The sequence below is a fragment of the Oncorhynchus keta genome, unplaced genomic scaffold (genome assembly GCF_023373465.1).
Source record: "Oncorhynchus keta strain PuntledgeMale-10-30-2019 unplaced genomic scaffold, Oket_V2 Un_contig_22099_pilon_pilon, whole genome shotgun sequence".
Taxonomy (NCBI): Eukaryota; Metazoa; Chordata; class Actinopteri; order Salmoniformes; family Salmonidae; genus Oncorhynchus; species Oncorhynchus keta.
The window spans coordinates 52,382-71,508 of record NW_026282756.1 but is presented as its reverse complement, the minus strand read 5'-3'; the positions used below and the strand labels follow the sequence as shown (position 1 = coordinate 71,508).

The 19,127-nt window shown below is 45.9% G+C and overlaps 1 pseudogene; it reads right to left on the bottom strand.

Moving 5' to 3' along the window:
- Positions 1–1,972: 1,972 nt before the first annotated feature.
- The window catches only part of LOC127921362 (GDNF family receptor alpha-4-like), a 40,843-nt pseudogene continuing 23,688 nt past the window's right edge, over positions 1,973–19,127 (bottom strand).

Sequence of the window (19,127 nt, the reverse complement as noted above, 5' to 3'; positions counted from 1 at the left end):
TAGCATCTGATTACCTGTAGCGTAGCATCTGATTACCTGAAACAGTCCTGTAGCTTAGCATCTGATTACCTGAAACAGTCCTGTAGCTTAGCATCTGATTACCTGTAGCTTAGCATCTGATTACCTGAAACAGTCCTGTAGCTTAGCATCTGATTACCTGAAACAGTCCTGTAGCGTAGCATCTGATTACCTGAAACAGTCCTGTAGCTTAGCATCTGATTACCTGAAACAGTCCTGTAGCTTAGCATCTGATTACCTGAAACAGTCCTGTAGCTTAGCATCTGATTACCTGAAACAGTCCTGTAGCTTAGCATCTGATTACCTGAAACAGTCCTGTAGCTTAGCATCTGATTACCTGTAGCTTAGCATCTGATTACCTGAAACAGTCCTGTAGCTTAGTATCTGATTACCTGAAACAGTCCTGTAGCTTAGCATCTGATTACCTGAAACAGTCCTGTAGCTTAGCATCGGCGTCATCTGACCACTTCTTAATTGACACTGGTGCTTCCTGCTTTAGTTTTTGCTTGTAAGCAGGAATCATGAGGATAGAATAATGGTCAGATTTGCCAAATGGAGGGCGAGGGAGAGCTTTGTACGCGTCTCTGTGTGAGCAAAACCTTGAGACAGCTGTTGTTTACAAATATAAATAGACGCCCTCGTCTTAGTGTGCTGTTCTATCTATGTCGATGTTATCCATGTCGTCATTCAGCCACAATTTGGTGAAACATAAGACATTACAGTTTTTAATATCCCGTTGGTAGGATATTTGTGATCGTAGCTCGTCTATTTTGTTATCCAATGATTGTACGTTGGCTAATAGGACTGATGATAGAGGCAGTTCACCCACTCGCTGTCGGATCCTTACAAGGCTCCCCCCGACCTACATCCCCGATATCTCTGTCTCTTCTTCATGCAAATGACAGGGATTTGGGCCTTGTCGGGTGTCCGAAGTACGTCCGACTCGTTATTAAAGAAAAACATATTTGTCCAATTTGAGGTGAGGAATCGCTGTTCTGATATTCAAAAGCTCTTTCTTGTTCATAAACAGATGGTGGCAGTAACATAAATAAGTTACAAATTACACAATAAAACACACACAGTAGCACAATTTTCCATAAAATGGCAGCCATCTCCGCCATTAGCCTGGCTTCCAGTCTGCGTTCCATCCCAAAGGTGTTTGATGGGGTTGAGGTCAGGGCTCTGTGCAGGCCAGTCAAGTTTTTCCACACTGATCGCAACAAACCATTTCTGTATGGACCTCGCTTTGTGCACTGGGGCATTGTCATGCTGAAACAGGAAAGGGCCTTCCCAAACTGTTGCCACAATGTTGGAAGCAAAGATTATTCTAGAATGTCATTTTATGCTGTAGTGTTATGTTATGATTTCCCTTCACTGGAACTAAGGGGCCGAACCATGAAAAACATCCCCAGACCATTATACCTCCTCCACCAGACTTTACAGTTGGCAATATGCATTGGGGCAGGTAGCGTTCTCCTGGTATCCACCAAACCCAGATTTGTCCCTCAGGGGTGCCAGATGATTCAACACTGTTCCAGATGGCGGCGAGTTTTACACCACTCCAGCCGACATTTGGCGTTCAGCATAGTGATGTTAGGCTTGTGTTCGGCTACTTGGCCATGTAAACCCATTTCATGAAGCTCCAGACGAACAGTTATTGTGCTGACGTTGCTTCCAGAGACAGTTTGGAACTCAGTGGTGAGTGTTGTTGTGACCGAGGACAGACGGTGAAAGTCACTGAGCTCTTCAGTAAGGGCCATTCTACTGCCAATATTTGTCTATGGAGACTGCATGGCTGTGTGCTCGATTTTATACACCTGTCGGCAAAGGGTGTGGCTGAAATAGCCGAATCCACTAATTTGAAGGGGTGTCCACATACTTTTGTTTATATAGTGTATATATATATATATATATACACACACACACACATACACCTGCCACCCCCCTCTCCTACCTGTGCAGGGGCAGAACAGCAGCTGGTGGGTGTAGTCAGGAGGGACCCGGTCGAAGAACTTCCTGAGAGCCTTGTTACACCTGGCTCTGTTACAGGGGCCTGAGTGGGCCGACGGCTGGATGCAGGCCGAGACGTATTCCGTACGGAGCTTCTGACACGTCTCGTCCACGTTACACGCCTTCGCCGCGTCCAGACAACGGTTCACCGTCGCTATGCCAACTGCACCTGTTTGAAGACAAAAAACAAGGAAGGGCAGTTTTAGGGTACCAAATGTAGTGCACTACTTCCAAGCAGAACCCTATGGCTTCTAAGGGTACCAAATGGCTACCAAATGTAGTGCACTACTTCCGAGCAGAACCCTATGGCTTCTAAGGGTACCAAATGGCTACCAAATGTAGTGCACTACTTCCGAGCAGAACCCTATGGCTTCTAAGGGTACCAAATGGCTACCAAATGTAGTGCACTACTTCCGAGCAGAACCCTATGGCTTCTAAGGGTACCAAATGGCTACCAAATGTAGTGCACTACTTCGAGCAGAACCCTATGGCTTCTAAGGGTACGAAATGGCTACCAAATGTAGTGCACTACTTCCAAGCAGAACCCTATGGCTTCTAAGGGTACCAGTTGGAACGAAGACGTGCCATTTTTAAAAAAAAAATCGTCTTTGTAATTTGAGATTTCAAACAATGATTAATAAAAATAATTGCAGTCTGTATCGACAAGCGTCTAAAAATTAAATGAAAAGGATTCATAATTCTAAGTCAAATTCTAAAGTTTTTTAAAGTAAAATAGAATCATCTGCAATAGAGCATGATTCAGTAAATATTGAGGAAGATTGATTTGGTCAAATCAATCAAATCAATGTAATATGTTTCCTGATTCGTAAAAACAACAGGCGTAGATTAACCCTTACGGAGTTAAAGTTACAAAATATAATGTACAAATATAGATAATAACAGGTGGAATAAATACACAGTGAATAACTAATAACAAAAGATCATCAAGGATATCAACCACCCGGAGCCACTGCCTGTTCACCCCGCTATCACCCAGAAGGCGAGATCAGTACAGGGGCATCAAAGCTGGGACCGAGAGACTGAAAAACAGCTTCTGTCTCAAGGCCATCAGACTGTTAAACAGCCGTCACTAACATTGAGTGGCTGCTGCAAACATACTGACTCAACTCCAGCCACTTTAATAAAGTAATAATTGGATGTAATAAATGTTTGGGGCTGCAGCCTATAGACAGACTAGGAATCACTGGCCACTTTAAGGAATGGAACACTAGTCACTTTTAATAATGTCACTTTAATAATGTTTACACATCTGGCATTACTCATCTCATATGTATATACTGTATTCTATACTATTCTACTGTATCTTAGTCTATGCATTACTCATCTCATATGTATATACTGTATTCTATACTATTCTACTGTATCTTAGTCTATGTATTACTCATCTCATATGTATATACTGTATTCTATACTATTCTACTGTATCTTAGTCTATGTATATACTGTATTCTATTCTACTGTATCTTAGTCTATGCATTACTCATCTCATATGTATATACTGTATTCTATTCTACTGTATCTTAGTCTATGCATTACTCATCTCATATGTATATACTGTATTCTATTCTACTGTATCTTAGTCTATGCATTACTCATCTCATATGTGTATACTGTATTCTATACTATTCTACTGTATCTTAGTCTATGTATTACTCATCTCATATGTGTCAGGATTTGACCAGGGTTGTTCCGGTTTTTGGTCACTAGATGCCCCCATTGTGCCTTTTGACCTTTTGTTTTCCCTTGATCCCCATTATTATTTGCACCTGTGCCTCGTTTCCCCTGATTGTATTTAAACCCTTTGTTTTCCTCTGTTCTTTGCTCTGTGTTTGTATGTTAGCACCCAGCCCTAGTACTCTGAGAACTCTTGTTGATCCCGGTGGACTCTCTTGTGGAATTCTGTTTTTGTTCTTGTTTGTTTGTTTTTGAGTGTCTTTTGAGGCTTTTTGTGCTTTGCCTTCCACCTTGTGGATTTGCCTTTTTGTCTTGGAGGATTGCCTTTGTTCTTGTGGGATTCCTTTTGAGGTTTTGGAGTTACATGTTTTCCTGAAGAACTTCACTTTTACTTCATTAAATACACCGTCTCAAGTACTGCTGTGTCTGCCTCATCTTCTGGGTTCTGCCGACTATTCGTGGCTCAGTTGGTTAAGTGACTGTTTCTCACTCCGGAGACCTGGGTCAGCCAGCCAGCCAGTCAGCCGTTCAGTCGGCCAGTAGGCCAGCCAGTCAGCCAGCCAGTCAGCCAGCGGTCAGTCGGCCAGTAGGCCAGCCAGTCAGCCAGCCAGCCAGCCAGTCAGCCAGCCGGTCAGTAGGCCAGTCAGCCAGCCAGCCAGTCAGTCGGCCAGTAGGCCAGTCAGCCAGTCAGCCAGCCAGCCAGTCAGTCAGCCAGGAAGTACCAGGTAATAACATGGCTAGATACAGGAGCACAAGGAAATAACATGGCTAGATACAGGGGTTACTTTAGTGTTCTTGGGCACAGGAACTATGGTGGTCTGCTTAAAACATGTTGGAATTACAGACACTTGCCAGTTTGTCAGCGCAGTACATGTCCTGGTAATCCATCTGGCCCTGCGGCCTTGTGAATGTTGACCTGTTTAAAGGTCTTACTCATATCAGCTGCAGAGAGCGTGATCACACAGTCTTCTGGAACAGCTGGTGCTCTCATGCATGTTTCAGAAGTAGTTTAGCTCGTCTGGTAGGCTCATGTCACTGGGCAGCTCTCGGCTGTGCTTCTCTTTGTGGTCTGTAATGGTTTGCAAGCCCTGCCACATCCGACGAGTATCGGAGCCGGTGTAGTAGGATTCAATCTTAGTCCTGTATTGCTGCTTTGCTTGTTTGATGGTTCGTTTTGAGGGCATAGAGGGATTTCTTCTAAGCGTCCGGATTAGTGTCCCGCTCCTTGAAAGCAGCAGCTCTAGCCTTTAGCTTGGTGCGGATGTTGCCTGTAATCCATGACTTCTGGTTGGTATATGTACGTACAGTCACAGTGGGGACGTCGTCGTCGATGCACTTATTGATGAAGCCGATGACTGAGGTGGTGTACTCCTCAATGTCATTGGATGAATCCTGGAACATATTCCTGTCTGTGCAGAACAGTCCTGTAGCGTAGCATCAAAGTCATCTGACCACTTCCATTTTGACCGAGTCACTGGTACTTCCTGCTTTACTTTTTGCCTGTAAGCAGGAATCAGGAGGTGAGAATTATGGTCAGATTTACCAAATGGAGGGCGAAGGAGAGCTTTGTACGTGTCTCTGTGTGGAGTAAAGGTGGTCTAGAGTTTTTTCCCCCTCTGGTTGCACATTTAACAAGCTGATTGAAATGAGGTAAATCGGATTTAATTTTCCCTGCATTAAAGTCCCCGGCCACTAGGAGCGCCACCTCTGGATGAGCGTTTTCCTGTTTGCTTATGGCCTTTATACAGCTCATTGAGTGTGGTCTTAGTGCCAGCATCGATCTGTGGTGGTATATAGACAGCTACGAAAAATATAGATGAAAACTCTTTTGGTAGACAGTGTGGTCTACAGCTTATCATGAGATACTCTACCTCATGCGAGCATAACCTCGAGACTTCCTTAGATATCGTGCACCAGCTGTTGTTTAGAAAACACATAGACCGCCGCCCCTTGTCTTACCAGACACCACTGTTCTATCCTGCCGGTACAGCGTATAACCAGCCAGATGTATGTTGATATTGTCGTCTTTCAGCCGCGACTCCATGAAGCATTAAGATATTGCAGTTTTGAATGACCCTTTGATAGTTTAATCTTCAGCGTAGGTCATCGATTTTAATTTCCAAAGATTGCACGTTTGATAGTAGAATGGAAGGCAGTGGGGGTTTATTGGATCGTCTCCGATGGCAGCCTGCCGTCCGGACCCCTTTTCTCCGTCTTCTCTTCACACACATGACAGGGTTCTGGGCCTGTTCCCGGAAAGCAGTATGTCCTTCACGTCAGGCTCATCGGACTCATTAAAGGACAAAAAGGATTCGTGGTGAGTGAGCACTGTTCTGATGTCCAGAAGTTATTTTCACTCATAAGAGAGTATTATTTACAAAGTAAGTAAAAAAAAAAAGTTACAAAGAAACAAACAAAAAACACAATTGGATAGGATACGTAAAATGTCAGCCTTCTTCTCCGGTGCCATCTTGTTGTCTATGTATTATATCGTGTACAGTCAGATTATCAAGTATGCATGTGTGTACATGTGTGTGCATGTGTATGCATGTGTATGCATGTGTATGCATGTGTGTACATGTGTGTGCATGTGTGTGCATGTGTGTGCATGTGTATGCATGTGTATGCATGTGTGTGCATGTGTGTGCATGTGTGTGCATGTGTGTACATGTGTATGCATGTGTGTACATGTGTATGCATGTGTGTGCATGTGTGTGCATGTGTGTGCATGCTACATGTGTTTGTGTAGTGGTGTATGTAGTGTGGGTGTCAGTAGAGTATGTGTGAGTGTGTGGGTAGAGTCAGTATGTGTGAGTGTGTGGGTAGAGTCAGTATGTGTGAGTGTGTGGGTAGAGTCCAGTATGTGTGACTGTGTGGGTAGAGTCCAGTATGTGTGAGTGTGTGGGTAGAGTCCAGTATGTGTGACTGTGTGGGTAGAGTCCAGTATGTGTGAGTGTGTGGGTAGAGTCCAGTATGTGTGAGTGTGTGGGTAGAGTCCAGTATGTGTGACTGTGTGGGTAGAGTCCAGTATGTGTGAGTGTGTGGGTAGAGTCCAGTATGTGTGACTGTGTGGGTAGAGTCCAGTATGTGTGACTGTGTGGGTAGAGTCCAGTATGTGTGAGTGTGTGGGTAGAGTCCCGTATGTGTGAGTGTGTGGGTAGAGTCCAGTATGTGTGAGTGTGTGGGTAGAGTCCAGTATGTGTGAGTGTGTGGGTAGAGTCCAGTATGTGTGAGTGTGTGGGTAGAGTCCAGTATGTGTGAGTGTGTGGGTAGAGTCCAGTATGTGTGAGTGTGTGGGTAGAGTCCCGTATGTGTGAGTGTGTGGGTAGAGTCCAGTATGTGTGACTGTGTGGGTAGAGTCCAGTATGTGTGAGTGTGTGGGTAGAGTCCAGTATGTGTGAGTGTGTGGGTAGAGTCCAGTATGTGTGAGTGTGTGGGTAGAGTCCAGTATGTGTGAGTGTGTGGGTAGAGTCCAGTATGTGTGAGTGTGTGGGTAGAGTCCCGTATGTGTGAGTGTGTGGGTAGAGTCAGTATGTGTGACTGTGTGGGTAGAGTCCAGTATGTGTGAGTGTGTGGGTAGAGTCCAGTATGTGTGAGTGTGTGGGTAGAGTCCAGTATGTGTGACTGTGTGGGTAGAGTCCAGTATGTGTGAGTGTGTGGGTAGAGTCCAGTATGTGTGAGTGTGTGGGTAGAGTCCAGTATGTGTGACTGTGTGGGTAGAGTCCAGTATGTGTGAGTGTGTGGGTAGAGTCCAGTATGTGTGAGTGTGTGGGTAGAGTCCCGTATGTGTGAGTGTGTGGGTAGAGTCCAGTATGTTTGAGTGTGTGGGTAGAGTCCAGTATGTGTGACTGTGTGGGTAGAGTCCAGTATGTGTGAGTGTGTGGGTAGAGCCCAGTATGTGAGTGTGTGGGTAGAGTCCAGTATGTGTGACTGTGTGGGTAGAGTCCAGTATGTGTGACTGTGTGGGTAGAGTCCAGTATGTGTGACTGTGTGGGTAGAGTCCAGTATGTGTGACTGTGTGGGTAGAGTCCAGTATGTTGAGTGTGTGGGTAGAGTCCAGTATGTGTGACTGTGTGGGTAGAGTCCAGTATGTGTGACTGTGTGGGTAGAGTCCAGTATGTGTGACTGTGTGGGTAGAGTCCAGTATGTGTGACTGTGTGGGTAGAGTCCAGTATGTGTGACTGTGTGGGTAGAGTCCAGTATGTGTGACTGTGTGGGTAGAGTCCAGTATGTGTGAGTGTGTGGGTAGAGTCCAGTATGTGTGAGTGTGTGGGTAGAGTCCAGTATGTGTGAGTGTGTGGGTAGAGTCCAGTATGTGTGAGTGTGTGGGTAGAGTCCAGTATGTGTGAGTGTGTGGGTAGAGTCCAGTATGTGTGAGTGTGTGGGTAGAGTCCAGTATGTGTGAGTGTTGGGTAGAGTCCAGTATGTGTGACTGTGTGGGTAGAGTCCAGTATGTGTGAGTGTGTGGGTAGAGTCCAGTATGTGTGACTGTGTGGGTAGAGTCCAGTATGTGTGAGTGTGTGGGTAGAGTCCAGTATGTGTGACTGTGTGGGTAGAGTCCAGTATGTGTGAGTGTGTGGGTAGAGTCCAGTATGTGTGACTGTGTGGGTAGAGTCCAGTATGTTTGAGTGTGTGGGTAGAGTCCAGTATGTGTGAGTGTGTGGGTAGAGTCCCGTATGTGTGAGTGTGTGGGTAGAGTCCAGTATGTGTGACTGTGTGGGTAGAGTCCAGTATGTGTGAGTGTGTGGGTAGAGTCCAGTATGTGTGACTGTGTGGGTAGAGTCCAGTATGTGTGACTGTGTGGGTAGAGTCCAGTATGTGTGAGTGTGTGGGTAGAGTCCCGTATGTGTGACTGTGTGGGTAGAGTCCAGTATGTGTGAGTGTGTGGGTAGAGTCTAGTATGTGTGGGTAGAGTCCAGTGTGTATCAGTGTGTGGGTAGAGTCCAGTATGTGTGAGTGTGTGGGTAGAGTCCAGTATGTGTGAGTGTGTGGGTAGAGTCCCGTATGTTTGAGTGTGTGGGTAGAGTCCAGTATGTGTGAGTGTGTGGGTAGAGTCCAGTATGTGTGAGTGTGTGGGTAGAGTCTAGTATGTGTGACTGTGTGGGTAGAGTCCAGTATGTGTGACTGTGTGGGTAGAGTCCAGTATGTGTGACTGTGTGGGTAGAGTCCAGTATGTGTGACTGTGTGGGTAGAGTCCAGTATGTGTGAGTGTGTGGGTAGAGTCCAGTATGTGTGAGTGTGTGGGTAGAGTCCCGTATGTGTGAGTGTGTGGGGTAGAGTCCAGTATGTGTGACTGTGTGGGTAGAGTCCAGTATGTGTGAGTGTGTGGGTAGAGTCCAGTATGTGTGAGTGTGTGGGTAGAGTCCAGTATGTGTGAGTGTGTGGGTAGAGTCCAGTATGTGTGACTGTGTGGGTAGAGTCCAGTATGTGTGACTGTGTGGGTAGAGTCCAGTATGTGTGAGTGTGTGGGTAGAGTCCAGTATGTGTGACTGTGTGGGTAGAGTCCAGTATGTGTGAGTGTGTGGGTAGAGTCCAGTATGTGTGAGTGTGTGGGTAGAGTCCAGTATGTGTGAGTGTGTGGGTAGAGTCCAGTATGTGTGACTGTGTGGGTAGAGTCCAGTATGTGTGACTGTGTGGGTAGAGTCCAGTATGTGTGAGTGTGTGGGTAGAGTCCAGTATGTGTGAGTGTGTGGGTAGAGTCCAGTATGTGTGAGTGTGTGGGTAGAGTCCAGTATGTGTGACTGTGTGGGTAGAGTCCAGTATGTGTGAGTGTGTGGGTAGAGTCCCGTATGTGTGACTGTGTGGGTAGAGTCCAGTATGTGTGACTGTGTGGGTAGAGTCCAGTATGTGTGACTGTGTGGGTAGAGTCCAGTATGTGTGAGTGTGTGGGTAGAGTCCAGTATGTGTGACTGTGTGGGTAGAGTCCAGTATGTGTGACTGTGTGGGTAGAGTCCAGTATGTGTGACTGTGTGGGTAGAGTCCAGTATGTGTGACTGTGTGGGTAGAGTCCAGTATGTGTGAGTGTGTGGGTAGAGTCCCGTATGTGTGAGTGTGTGGGTAGAGTCCCGTATGTGTGAGTGTGTGGGTAGAGTCCAGTAAGCTCAATGCAGGTAGTCTGGGATTTGATGAGCTATTTATCAGTCTTGTCTAGCAGTCTTATGGCTTGGGGGTAGAAGCGATTCATGGTCCTGTTGCCGATAGAACTTTAGAACTGTCTATGGTTTGGGTGACTGGGGTCTCTGACCCCATTTTGGGACCTTCCTCTGACACCGCCTGGTATAAAGGTCCTTGGTACTGGGCCCGACTCACCACCCTCTGTTGTGCCTTGTGGTCGGGTGCCTTGCAGTCGCTGTAGAACTTTTTGAAGATCTGAGGGCCCAAGTATTTTCAGCATCCTGAGGGGGAAGAGGCACTGGCGTGAATGATATCCTGTTTAAAGGTCTTACTGGCGTGAATGATAACCTGTTTAAAGGTTTTACTGGTGTGAATGATATCCTGTTTAAAGGTCGTACTGGCGTGAATGATATCCTGTTTAAAGGTCTTACTGGCGTGAATGATATCCTGTTTAAAGGTTTTACTGGCGTGAATGATATCCTGTTTAAAGGTCTTACTGGTGTGAATGATATCCTGTTTAAAGGTTTTACTGGCGTGAATGATATCCTGTTTAAAGGTTTTACTGGTGTGAATGATATCCTGTTTAAAGGTCTTACTGGTGTGAATGATATCCTGTTTAAAGGTCTTACTGGTGTGAATGATATCCTGTTTAAAGGTTTTACTGGCGTGAATGATATCCTGTTTAAAGGTCTTACTGGCGTGAATGATATCCTGTTTAAAGGTTTTACTGGTGTGAATGATATCCTGTTTAAAGGTTTTACTGGCGTGAATGATATCCTGTTTAAAGGTCTTACTGGTGTGAATGATATCCTGTTTAAAGGTCTTACTGGCATGAATGATATCCTGTTTAAAGGTCTTACTGGCGTGAATGATAACCTGTTTAAAGGTTTTACTGGCGTGAATGATATCCTGTTTAAAGGTCTTACTGGCGTGAATGATATCCTGTTTAAAGGTCTTACTGGCGTGAATGATATCCTGTTTAAAGGTTTTACTGGTGTGAATGATATCCTGTTTAAAGGTCTTACTGGCGTGAATGATATCCTGTTTAAAGGTCTTACTGGCGAATGATATCCTGTTTAAAGGTTTTACTGGTGTGAATGATATCCTGTTTAAAGGTCTTACTGGCGTGAATGATATCCTGTTTAAAGGTTTTACTGGTGTGAATGATATCCTGTTTAAAGGTTTTACTGGCGTGAATGATATCCTGTTTAAAGGTCTTACTGGCGTGAATGATATCCTGTTTAAAGGTTTTACTGGTGTGAATGATATCCTGTTTAAAGGTTTTACTGGTGTGAATGATATCCTGTTTAAAGGTCGTACTGGCGTGAATGATATCCTGTTTAAAGGTTTTACTGGCGTGAATGATATCCTGTTTAAAGGTTTTACTGGCGTGAATGATAACCTGTTTAAAGGTCTTACTGGCGTGAATGATATCCTGTTTAAAGGTCTTACTGGTTGAATGATATCTGTTTAAAGGTTTTACTGGCGTGAATGATATCCTGTTTAAAGGTCTTACTGGTGTGAATGATATCCTGTTTAAAGGTCTTACTGGCGTGAATGATATCCTGTTTAAAGGTTTTACTGGCGTGAATGATATCCTGTTTAAAGGTCTTACTGGCGTGAATGATAACCTGTTTAAAGGTCTTACTGGTGTGAATGATATCCTGTTTAAAGGTCTTACTGGCATGAATGATATCCTGTTTAATTTTACTGGCGTGAATGATATCCTGTTTAAAGGTCTTACTGGCGTGAATGATAACCTGTTTAAAGGTCTTACTGGCGTGAATGATAACCTGTTTAAAGGTCTTACTGGCGTGAATGATAACCTTTTTAAAGGTCTTACTGGCGTGAATGATATCTTGTTTAAAGGTCTTACTGGTGTGAATGATATCCTGTTTAAAGGTCTTACTGGCGTGAATGATATCCTGTTTAAAGGTTTTACTGGCGTGAATGATATCCTGTTTAAAGGTTTTACTGGTGTGAATGATATCCTTTTTAAAGGTTTTACTGGCGTGAATGATATCCTGTTTAAAGGTCTTACTGGCGTGAATAATATCCTGTTTAAAGGTTTTACTGGTGAATGATAACCTGTTTAAAGGTCTTACTGGCGTGAATGATATCCTGTTTAAAGGTCTTAGCTTCGGAGAGCGAGATCACACAGTTCAGAAGGCATTTAGCTCATCTAGTTGGCTTCACTGGGCAGCTCACGGCTGGGTTTATCTTTGTAATCCATGATAGTTTGCAAGCCCTGCCACATCCATCGAGCGTCTTGGTCCTGTATTGATGTTTTGTCTGTTTGATGGCTTGCCAGAGGTCGTAGGTAGTAGCGGGATTTCTTATAATCCTCCGGATTAGTGTCCCGCTCCTTGAAAGCGGCTGCATGTTGCCTGTAATCAATGGCTTCTGGTTGGGATATGTCCTTATGGTCACTGTGGGGCAACATCATCGATGCACTTATTTATTAATGAAACCGGTGCCTAATGTGGTAAACTCCTCAATGCCATCAGATGAATCCCGGAACGTATTCCAGTCTGTACGAAACAGTCCAGTAGTTTAGCATCCACCACATCAGACCCCTTCTGAATATATTCCAGTCTGTGCTAGCGAAGCAGTCCAGTAGTTTAGCATCCACCACACCAGACCCCTTCTGAATATATTCCAGTCTGTGCAAAACAGTCCAGTAGTTTAGCATCCACCACATCAGACCCCTTCTGATTATATTCCAGTCTGTGCAAAACAGTTAGTTTAGCATCCACCACATCAGACCCCTTCTGATTATATTCCAGTCTGTGCGAAACAGTCCAGTAGTTCAGCATCCACCACACCAGACCCCTTCTGAATATATTCCAGTCTGTACTAGCGAAACAGTCCAGTAGTTTAGCATCCACCACACCAGACCCCTTCTGAATATATTCCAGTCTGTGCTAGCGAAACAGTCCAGTAGTTTAGCATCCACCACATCAGACCCCTTCTGAATATATTCCAGTCTGTGCTAGCGAAGCAGTCCAGTAGTTTAGCATCCACCACATCAGACCCCTTCTGAATATATTCCAGTCTGTGCTAGCGAAACAGTCCAGTAGTTTAGCATCCACCACACCAGACCCCTTCTGAATATATTCCAGTCTGTACTAGCGAAACAGTCCAGTAGTTTAGCATCCACCACATCAGACCCCTTCTGAATATATTCCAGTCTGTGCTAGCGAAGCAGTCCAGTAGTTTAGCATCCACCACATCAGACCCCTTCTGAATATATTCCAGTCTGTGCGAAACAGTCCAGTAGTTTAGCATCCACCACATCAGACCCCTTCTGTATTGAATGTGTCACTGGTACTTCCTGTTTGAGTTTTAGCTTGTAAGCAGGAATCGGGAGGATAGAATTATGATCTGATTTACCAAATGGAGGCCGTGAGTGTGTGTGGTGTGCTGTGTGGCGTGTTGTGTGGTGTGTGGATTGCTGCCGTGAGTGAGACCTAGTCCTGGATGAAGATTCCCTGAAAGGGGGGGGGGGGAAGGAAGGCTACACCTCCTTCTGGAAAGGTTACCCTCTGGGACTATTAAGAACAGACTTTTAACCAGCCTCACCGAAACACCTGTCGGAATATTTGAAAGACCCATGACTCGTGTCCCCCTAGCCAAAATGTGTTATGCTACAAACTGTGTTATGCTGCTTCTACCAGTTACTAGATGAGGCCTTTCACTGCAACCCCAGGAATGACAATAACTTTCTGCTGGATGACTTCAACGCTAGGGTGGGACAGAATAACAGGATATGGAGTCAGAGTGCTGGGTGACTTCAACGCTAGGGTGGGACAGAATAACAGGATATGGAGTCAGCGTGCTGGGTGACTTCAACGCTAGGGTGGGACAGAATAACAGGATATGGAGTCGGAGTGCTGGGTGACTTCAACGCTAGGGTGGGACAGAATAACAGGATATGGAGTCAGAGTGCTGGGTGACTTCAACGCTAGGGTGGGACAGAATAACAGGATATGGAGTCAGAGTGCTGGGTGACTTCAACGCTAACAGAATAACATGATATGGAGTCAGAGTGCTGGGTGACTTCAGCTAGGGTGGGACAGAATAACAGGATATGGAGTCAGAGTGCTGGGTGACTTCAACGCTAGGGTGGGACAGAATAACAGGATATGGAGTCAGAGTGCTGGGTGACTTCAACGCTAGGGTGGGACAGAATAACAGGATATGGAGTCAGCGTTCTGGGTGACTTCAACGCTAGGGTGGGACAGAATAACAGGATATGGAGTCAGAGTGCTGGGTGACTTCAACGCTAGGGTGGGACAGAATAACAGGATATGGAGTCAGAGTGCTGGGTGACTTCAACGCTAGGGTGGGACAGAATAACAGGATATGGAGTCGGAGTGCTGGGTGACTTCAACGCTAGGGTGGGACAGAATTACAGGATATGGAGTCAGAGTGCTGGGTAGGCATGGTGTTGGCCAGGTCAATGAGAACGGCATACTAACTGCTAACTCTATGTGCTGAGTACGATCTCATTGATACTAACACCTTGTTCCAGCAGGAGAACAAATATAAAGCTTCATAGATGCCCCCACGCTCCAAACACTGGCCTCTGATTGCAGTAAGGGATGAGTTCATCGCTCTCTCGCTGAAAGACTGAGGGAGATTGAGCCTCTTCTGAGCTCAGAGAACCCCATTGATCAGAAGTGGGCATCTATTAGCTCAGTGCTCTTTAAGGCAGCGGCCCACTCCATTGGCTACATAGGTTGGAAATATCAGGATTGGTTCGATGAGAACACATCTGCTTCCTTTTGCCAGCAATGGATTGAACAGGAACAATGGTGACCCTTTTGAAGCATGTGGGGACAGCAGACTGGGATAGGGATTGATTGAATATGTCCGTAAACACACCAGCCAGCTGGTCTGCGCATGCTCTGAGGACGTGGCTGGGGATACCGTCTGGGCCTGCAGCCTTGCGAGGGTTAACACGTTTAAATGTTTCACTCACGTCTGCTGCAGGAGAGTCCGCAAGTTTTGGTAGGGGCAGTGTCAGTGGCACTGTATTGTCCTCAAATCGAGCAAAGAAGTTATTTAGACTGCCTGGGAGCAAGACATCCTGGTCCGCGACTGGGCTGGTTTTATTTTTGTAATCCGTAATTGACTGTAGACCCTGCATCTTGTGTCTGAGCTGTTGAATTGCGACTCTACTTTGTCTCTATACTGACGCTTAGCCTGTTTGATTGCCTTGCGGAGGAATAGCAACACTGTTTGTATTCGGTCATGTTTCCGGTCACCTTGCCCTGGTTAAAAGCAGTGGTTTGCGCTTTCAGTTTCGCGCGAATGCTGCCATCAATCCACGGTTTCTGTTTTGGGAATGTTTTAATAGTTGAACAGACCTGAGCGCGGGAGCTTCCTGTTTTAGTCTCTGTCTATAGGCTGGGAGCAACAAAATGAGTCGTGGTCAGCTTTTCCGAAAGGAGGGAGGGGAAGGGCCTTATATGCGTCACAGAGGTTAGAATAACAATGATCCAGGGTTTTACCAGCCCTGGTTGCACAATCGATATGCTGATAGAATTTAGGGAGTCTTGTTTTCAGATTACCCTTGTTAAAATCCCCAGCTACATTTGAATGCAGCCTCAGGAGGAGGTAAGTGAACTGGAATTGTGGTGTCATGACAACAACCCCACCCACAACATCAGCAAAACAAAGGTGTTGATTGCTGACTTCAGGAAGCAGAGGACGGAATACCAGAGGAAGACGGCCCAGTGCTCCCACCCAGGAAATCTACTGGAAATGGTGCCTGAGGATGGCCCACGGCATTATCACAAATCCCACCCACCCAGGAAATCTACTGGAAACGGTGCCTGAGGAAGGCCCATGGCATCATCACAAATCCCACCCACCCCAGCCACGAGCTGAAACTTGAAACTTGACATGTCAAGCTGGGGGGTGAAGTTACGTTACAATTTCACTACTGGTTTGAAGGAGGGGGGAATGTTTCCTTCTCACTATATACATGTATGCTCTTACATATTTGACAGAATATAAATGGGTGATAACATTAAGAGTCTTTCCTCTAGTGACAATCTTTACATAACAGATTTATCCAATTTGATCCCATATTTGTTTAGCCTTTACAAAGTCATTGTGATATTAAACTTTGTCTGGCAGTTTCTGTGGGGGATGGCTGCTAGCTTTAAAATCAGTTTCTCCTGTGTCTCCTGACCCCTCCTGTCTCAGCCTCCAGTATTTATGCTGCAGTAGTTTATGTGTCGGGGGGCTAGGGTCAGTTTGTTATATCTGGAGTACTTCTCCTGTCCTATCCGGTGTCCTGTGTGAATTTAAGTATGCTCTCTCTAATTCTCTCTTTCTCTCTTTCTTTCTCTCTCCCGGAGGACCTGAGCCCTAGGACCATGCCTCAGGACTACCTGAAATGATGATTCCTTGCTGTCCCCAGTCCACCTGGCCATGCTGCTGCTCCAGTTTCAACTGGCCTGGGCCCTAGGACCATGTCCCAGGACGACCTGACATGATGATTCCTTGCTGTCCCCAGTCCACCTGGCCATGCTGCTGCTCCAGTTTCAACTGGCCTGGGCCCTAGGACCATGTCCCAGGACGACCTGACATGATGACTCCTTGCTGTCCCCAGTCCACCTGGCCATGCTGCTGATCCAGTTTCAACTGTTCTGCCTGCGACTATGGAACCCGGACCTGTTAACCGGACATGGTACCTGTCCCAGACCTGCTACCTGTCCCAGACCTGCTACCTTGTCCCAGACCTGCTGTTTTCAACTCTCTAGAGACAGCAGGAGCGGTACAGATACTCTGAATGACCGGCTATGAAAAGCCAACTGACATTTACTCCTGAGGTGCTGACTTGCTGCACCCTCGATAACTACTGTGATTATTATTATCTGACCCTGCTGGTCATCTATGAACATTTGAACATCTTGGCCATGTTCCCTTCTGCTGCTCCCCATAGACAATCTGAGATGGGCTCTCTGAGCTGCTATTTAATGTAAATAGGTGATAGTTATTTTTTACCCTGAGGGCAAACAGCACATTCTGCCTCCCTATAACTGACCCCAGGTACCCCTCCAGCAGGCAGCTGCTTCTATAGTTGCCCCTCTATAGCTGCCCCCCAAACACACATTCTGCTCCTCTATAGCTGCACACAAACACACATTCTGCCCCTCTATAGCTGTCCCCAGACACACATTCTGCCCCTCTATAGCTGCCCCCAGACACACGTTCTGCCCCTCTATAGCTGTCCCCAGACACACATTCTGCCCCTCTATAGCTGCCCCCAGACACACGTTCTGCCCCTCTATAGCTGTCCCCAGACACACATTCTGCCCCTCTATAGCTGCCCCCAAACACACATTCTGCCCCTCTATAGCTGCACACAAACACACATTCTGCCCCTCTATAGCTGTCCCCAGACACACATTCTGCCCCTCTATAGCTGCACACAAACACACATTCTGCCCCTCTATAGCTGCCCCCCAAACACACATTCTGCCCCTCTATAGCTGCCCCCAAACACACATTCTGCCCCTCTATAGCTGCACACAAACACACATTCTGCCCCTCTATAGCTGTCCCCAGACACACATTCTGCCCCTCTATAGCTGCCCCCCAAACACACATTCTGCTCCTCTATAGCTGCACACGAACACACATTCTACCCCTCTATAGCTGCACACAAACACACATTCTGCCCCTCTATAGCTGCACACAAACACACATTCTGCCCCTCTATAGCTGTCCCCAGACACACATTCTGCCCCTCTATAGCTGTCCCCAGACACACATTCTGCCCCTCTATAGCTGCCCCCCAAACACACATTCTGCTCCTCTATAGCTGCACACGAACACACATTCTACCCCTCTATAGCTGCACACAAACACACATTCTGCCCCTCTATAGCTGCACACAAACACACATTCTGCCCCTCTATAGCTGCCCCCAAACACACATTCTGCTCCTCTATAGCTGCACACGAACACACATTCTACCCCTCTATAGCTGCACACAAACACACATTCTGCCCCTCTATAGCTGTCCCCAGACACACGTTCTGCCCCTCTACCTACCTCCAAACACTCATTCTGCCCTTCTACCTACCCCCTCTACCTACCTCCAAACACTCATTCTGCCCTTCTACCTACCCCCTCTACCTACCTCCAAACACTCATTCTGCCCTTCTACCTACCCCCTCTACCTACCTCCAAACACTCGTTCTGCCCTTCTACCTACCCCCTCTACCTACCCCCTCTACCTACCCCCTCTACCTACTCCCAGGGCAGAGACAGTCAGGTCATCTATCCTGTTACCAGACTCACCTGCAGCGATGGAGGCCAGGCGTACGTAGTCGAAGCCCCTCTCTTCGGGTTCGTGGGTAACTCTCCACCAGGCTCAGTCCTGACAAGAGGAATGAATGTTTTCAAGAAGAATCACCCAACATGTTTAGTCATTAAAGTAAGTACACATTAATACAGGATCTGACCGAGTAGGGTTCCCAGATCCTATGTCTGACCCTTAACCCCTGACACTTCCTGGCGCCAGCATACAGTACTATTTCTTAGGGTTTTCTTTATTATTACTATGTTCTACGTTGTAGAACAATAGTGAACATCACAACTATGACATGACACATATGGAATCATGTAGTAACCATAAAAGTGTTAAACAAATCAACATTTATTGTACATTATTTTATATTCTTCAAAGTAGCCACCCTTTGCCTTGATGAGAGCTTTGCACACTCTTGCCATTCTCTGAAACCAATTTCATGCCATATTATGGCAAGAAAAGCTCAAATAAGCAACGAGAAACATGAAGGACAGTCAATGCGGGGAAAAAAATTAAGAACTTTGAACGTTTCTTCATGTTCAGTGGCAAAAACCATCAATCGCTATGATGAAACAGGCTCTTGTGAAGACCGCCACAGGAAAGGAAGACCCAGAGTTACCTCAGAGGAGGTCAGAGGTCATTAGATTTAACTGCACCTCAGACTGCAGCCAAAAAATGATTCCCAGTGTTCAAGTTTTTAATTTTAAAATTTTAATTTCACCTTTATTTAACCAGGTAGGCAAGTTGAGAACAAGTTCTCATTTACAACTGTGACCTGGCCAAGATAAAACAAAGCAGTTACCAAGGCCTATATCTGGGCAGTCAGGTCTGGGGAGAACCAAGGGCTATATCTGTTCCTGGTTCTACATTTCTTGAATGGGGCATGTTTATTTAAGATGATGAGGAAGGCATTTAAAAAAAAAAGAACCATGCATCTTCTACTGACGGGATGAGATCA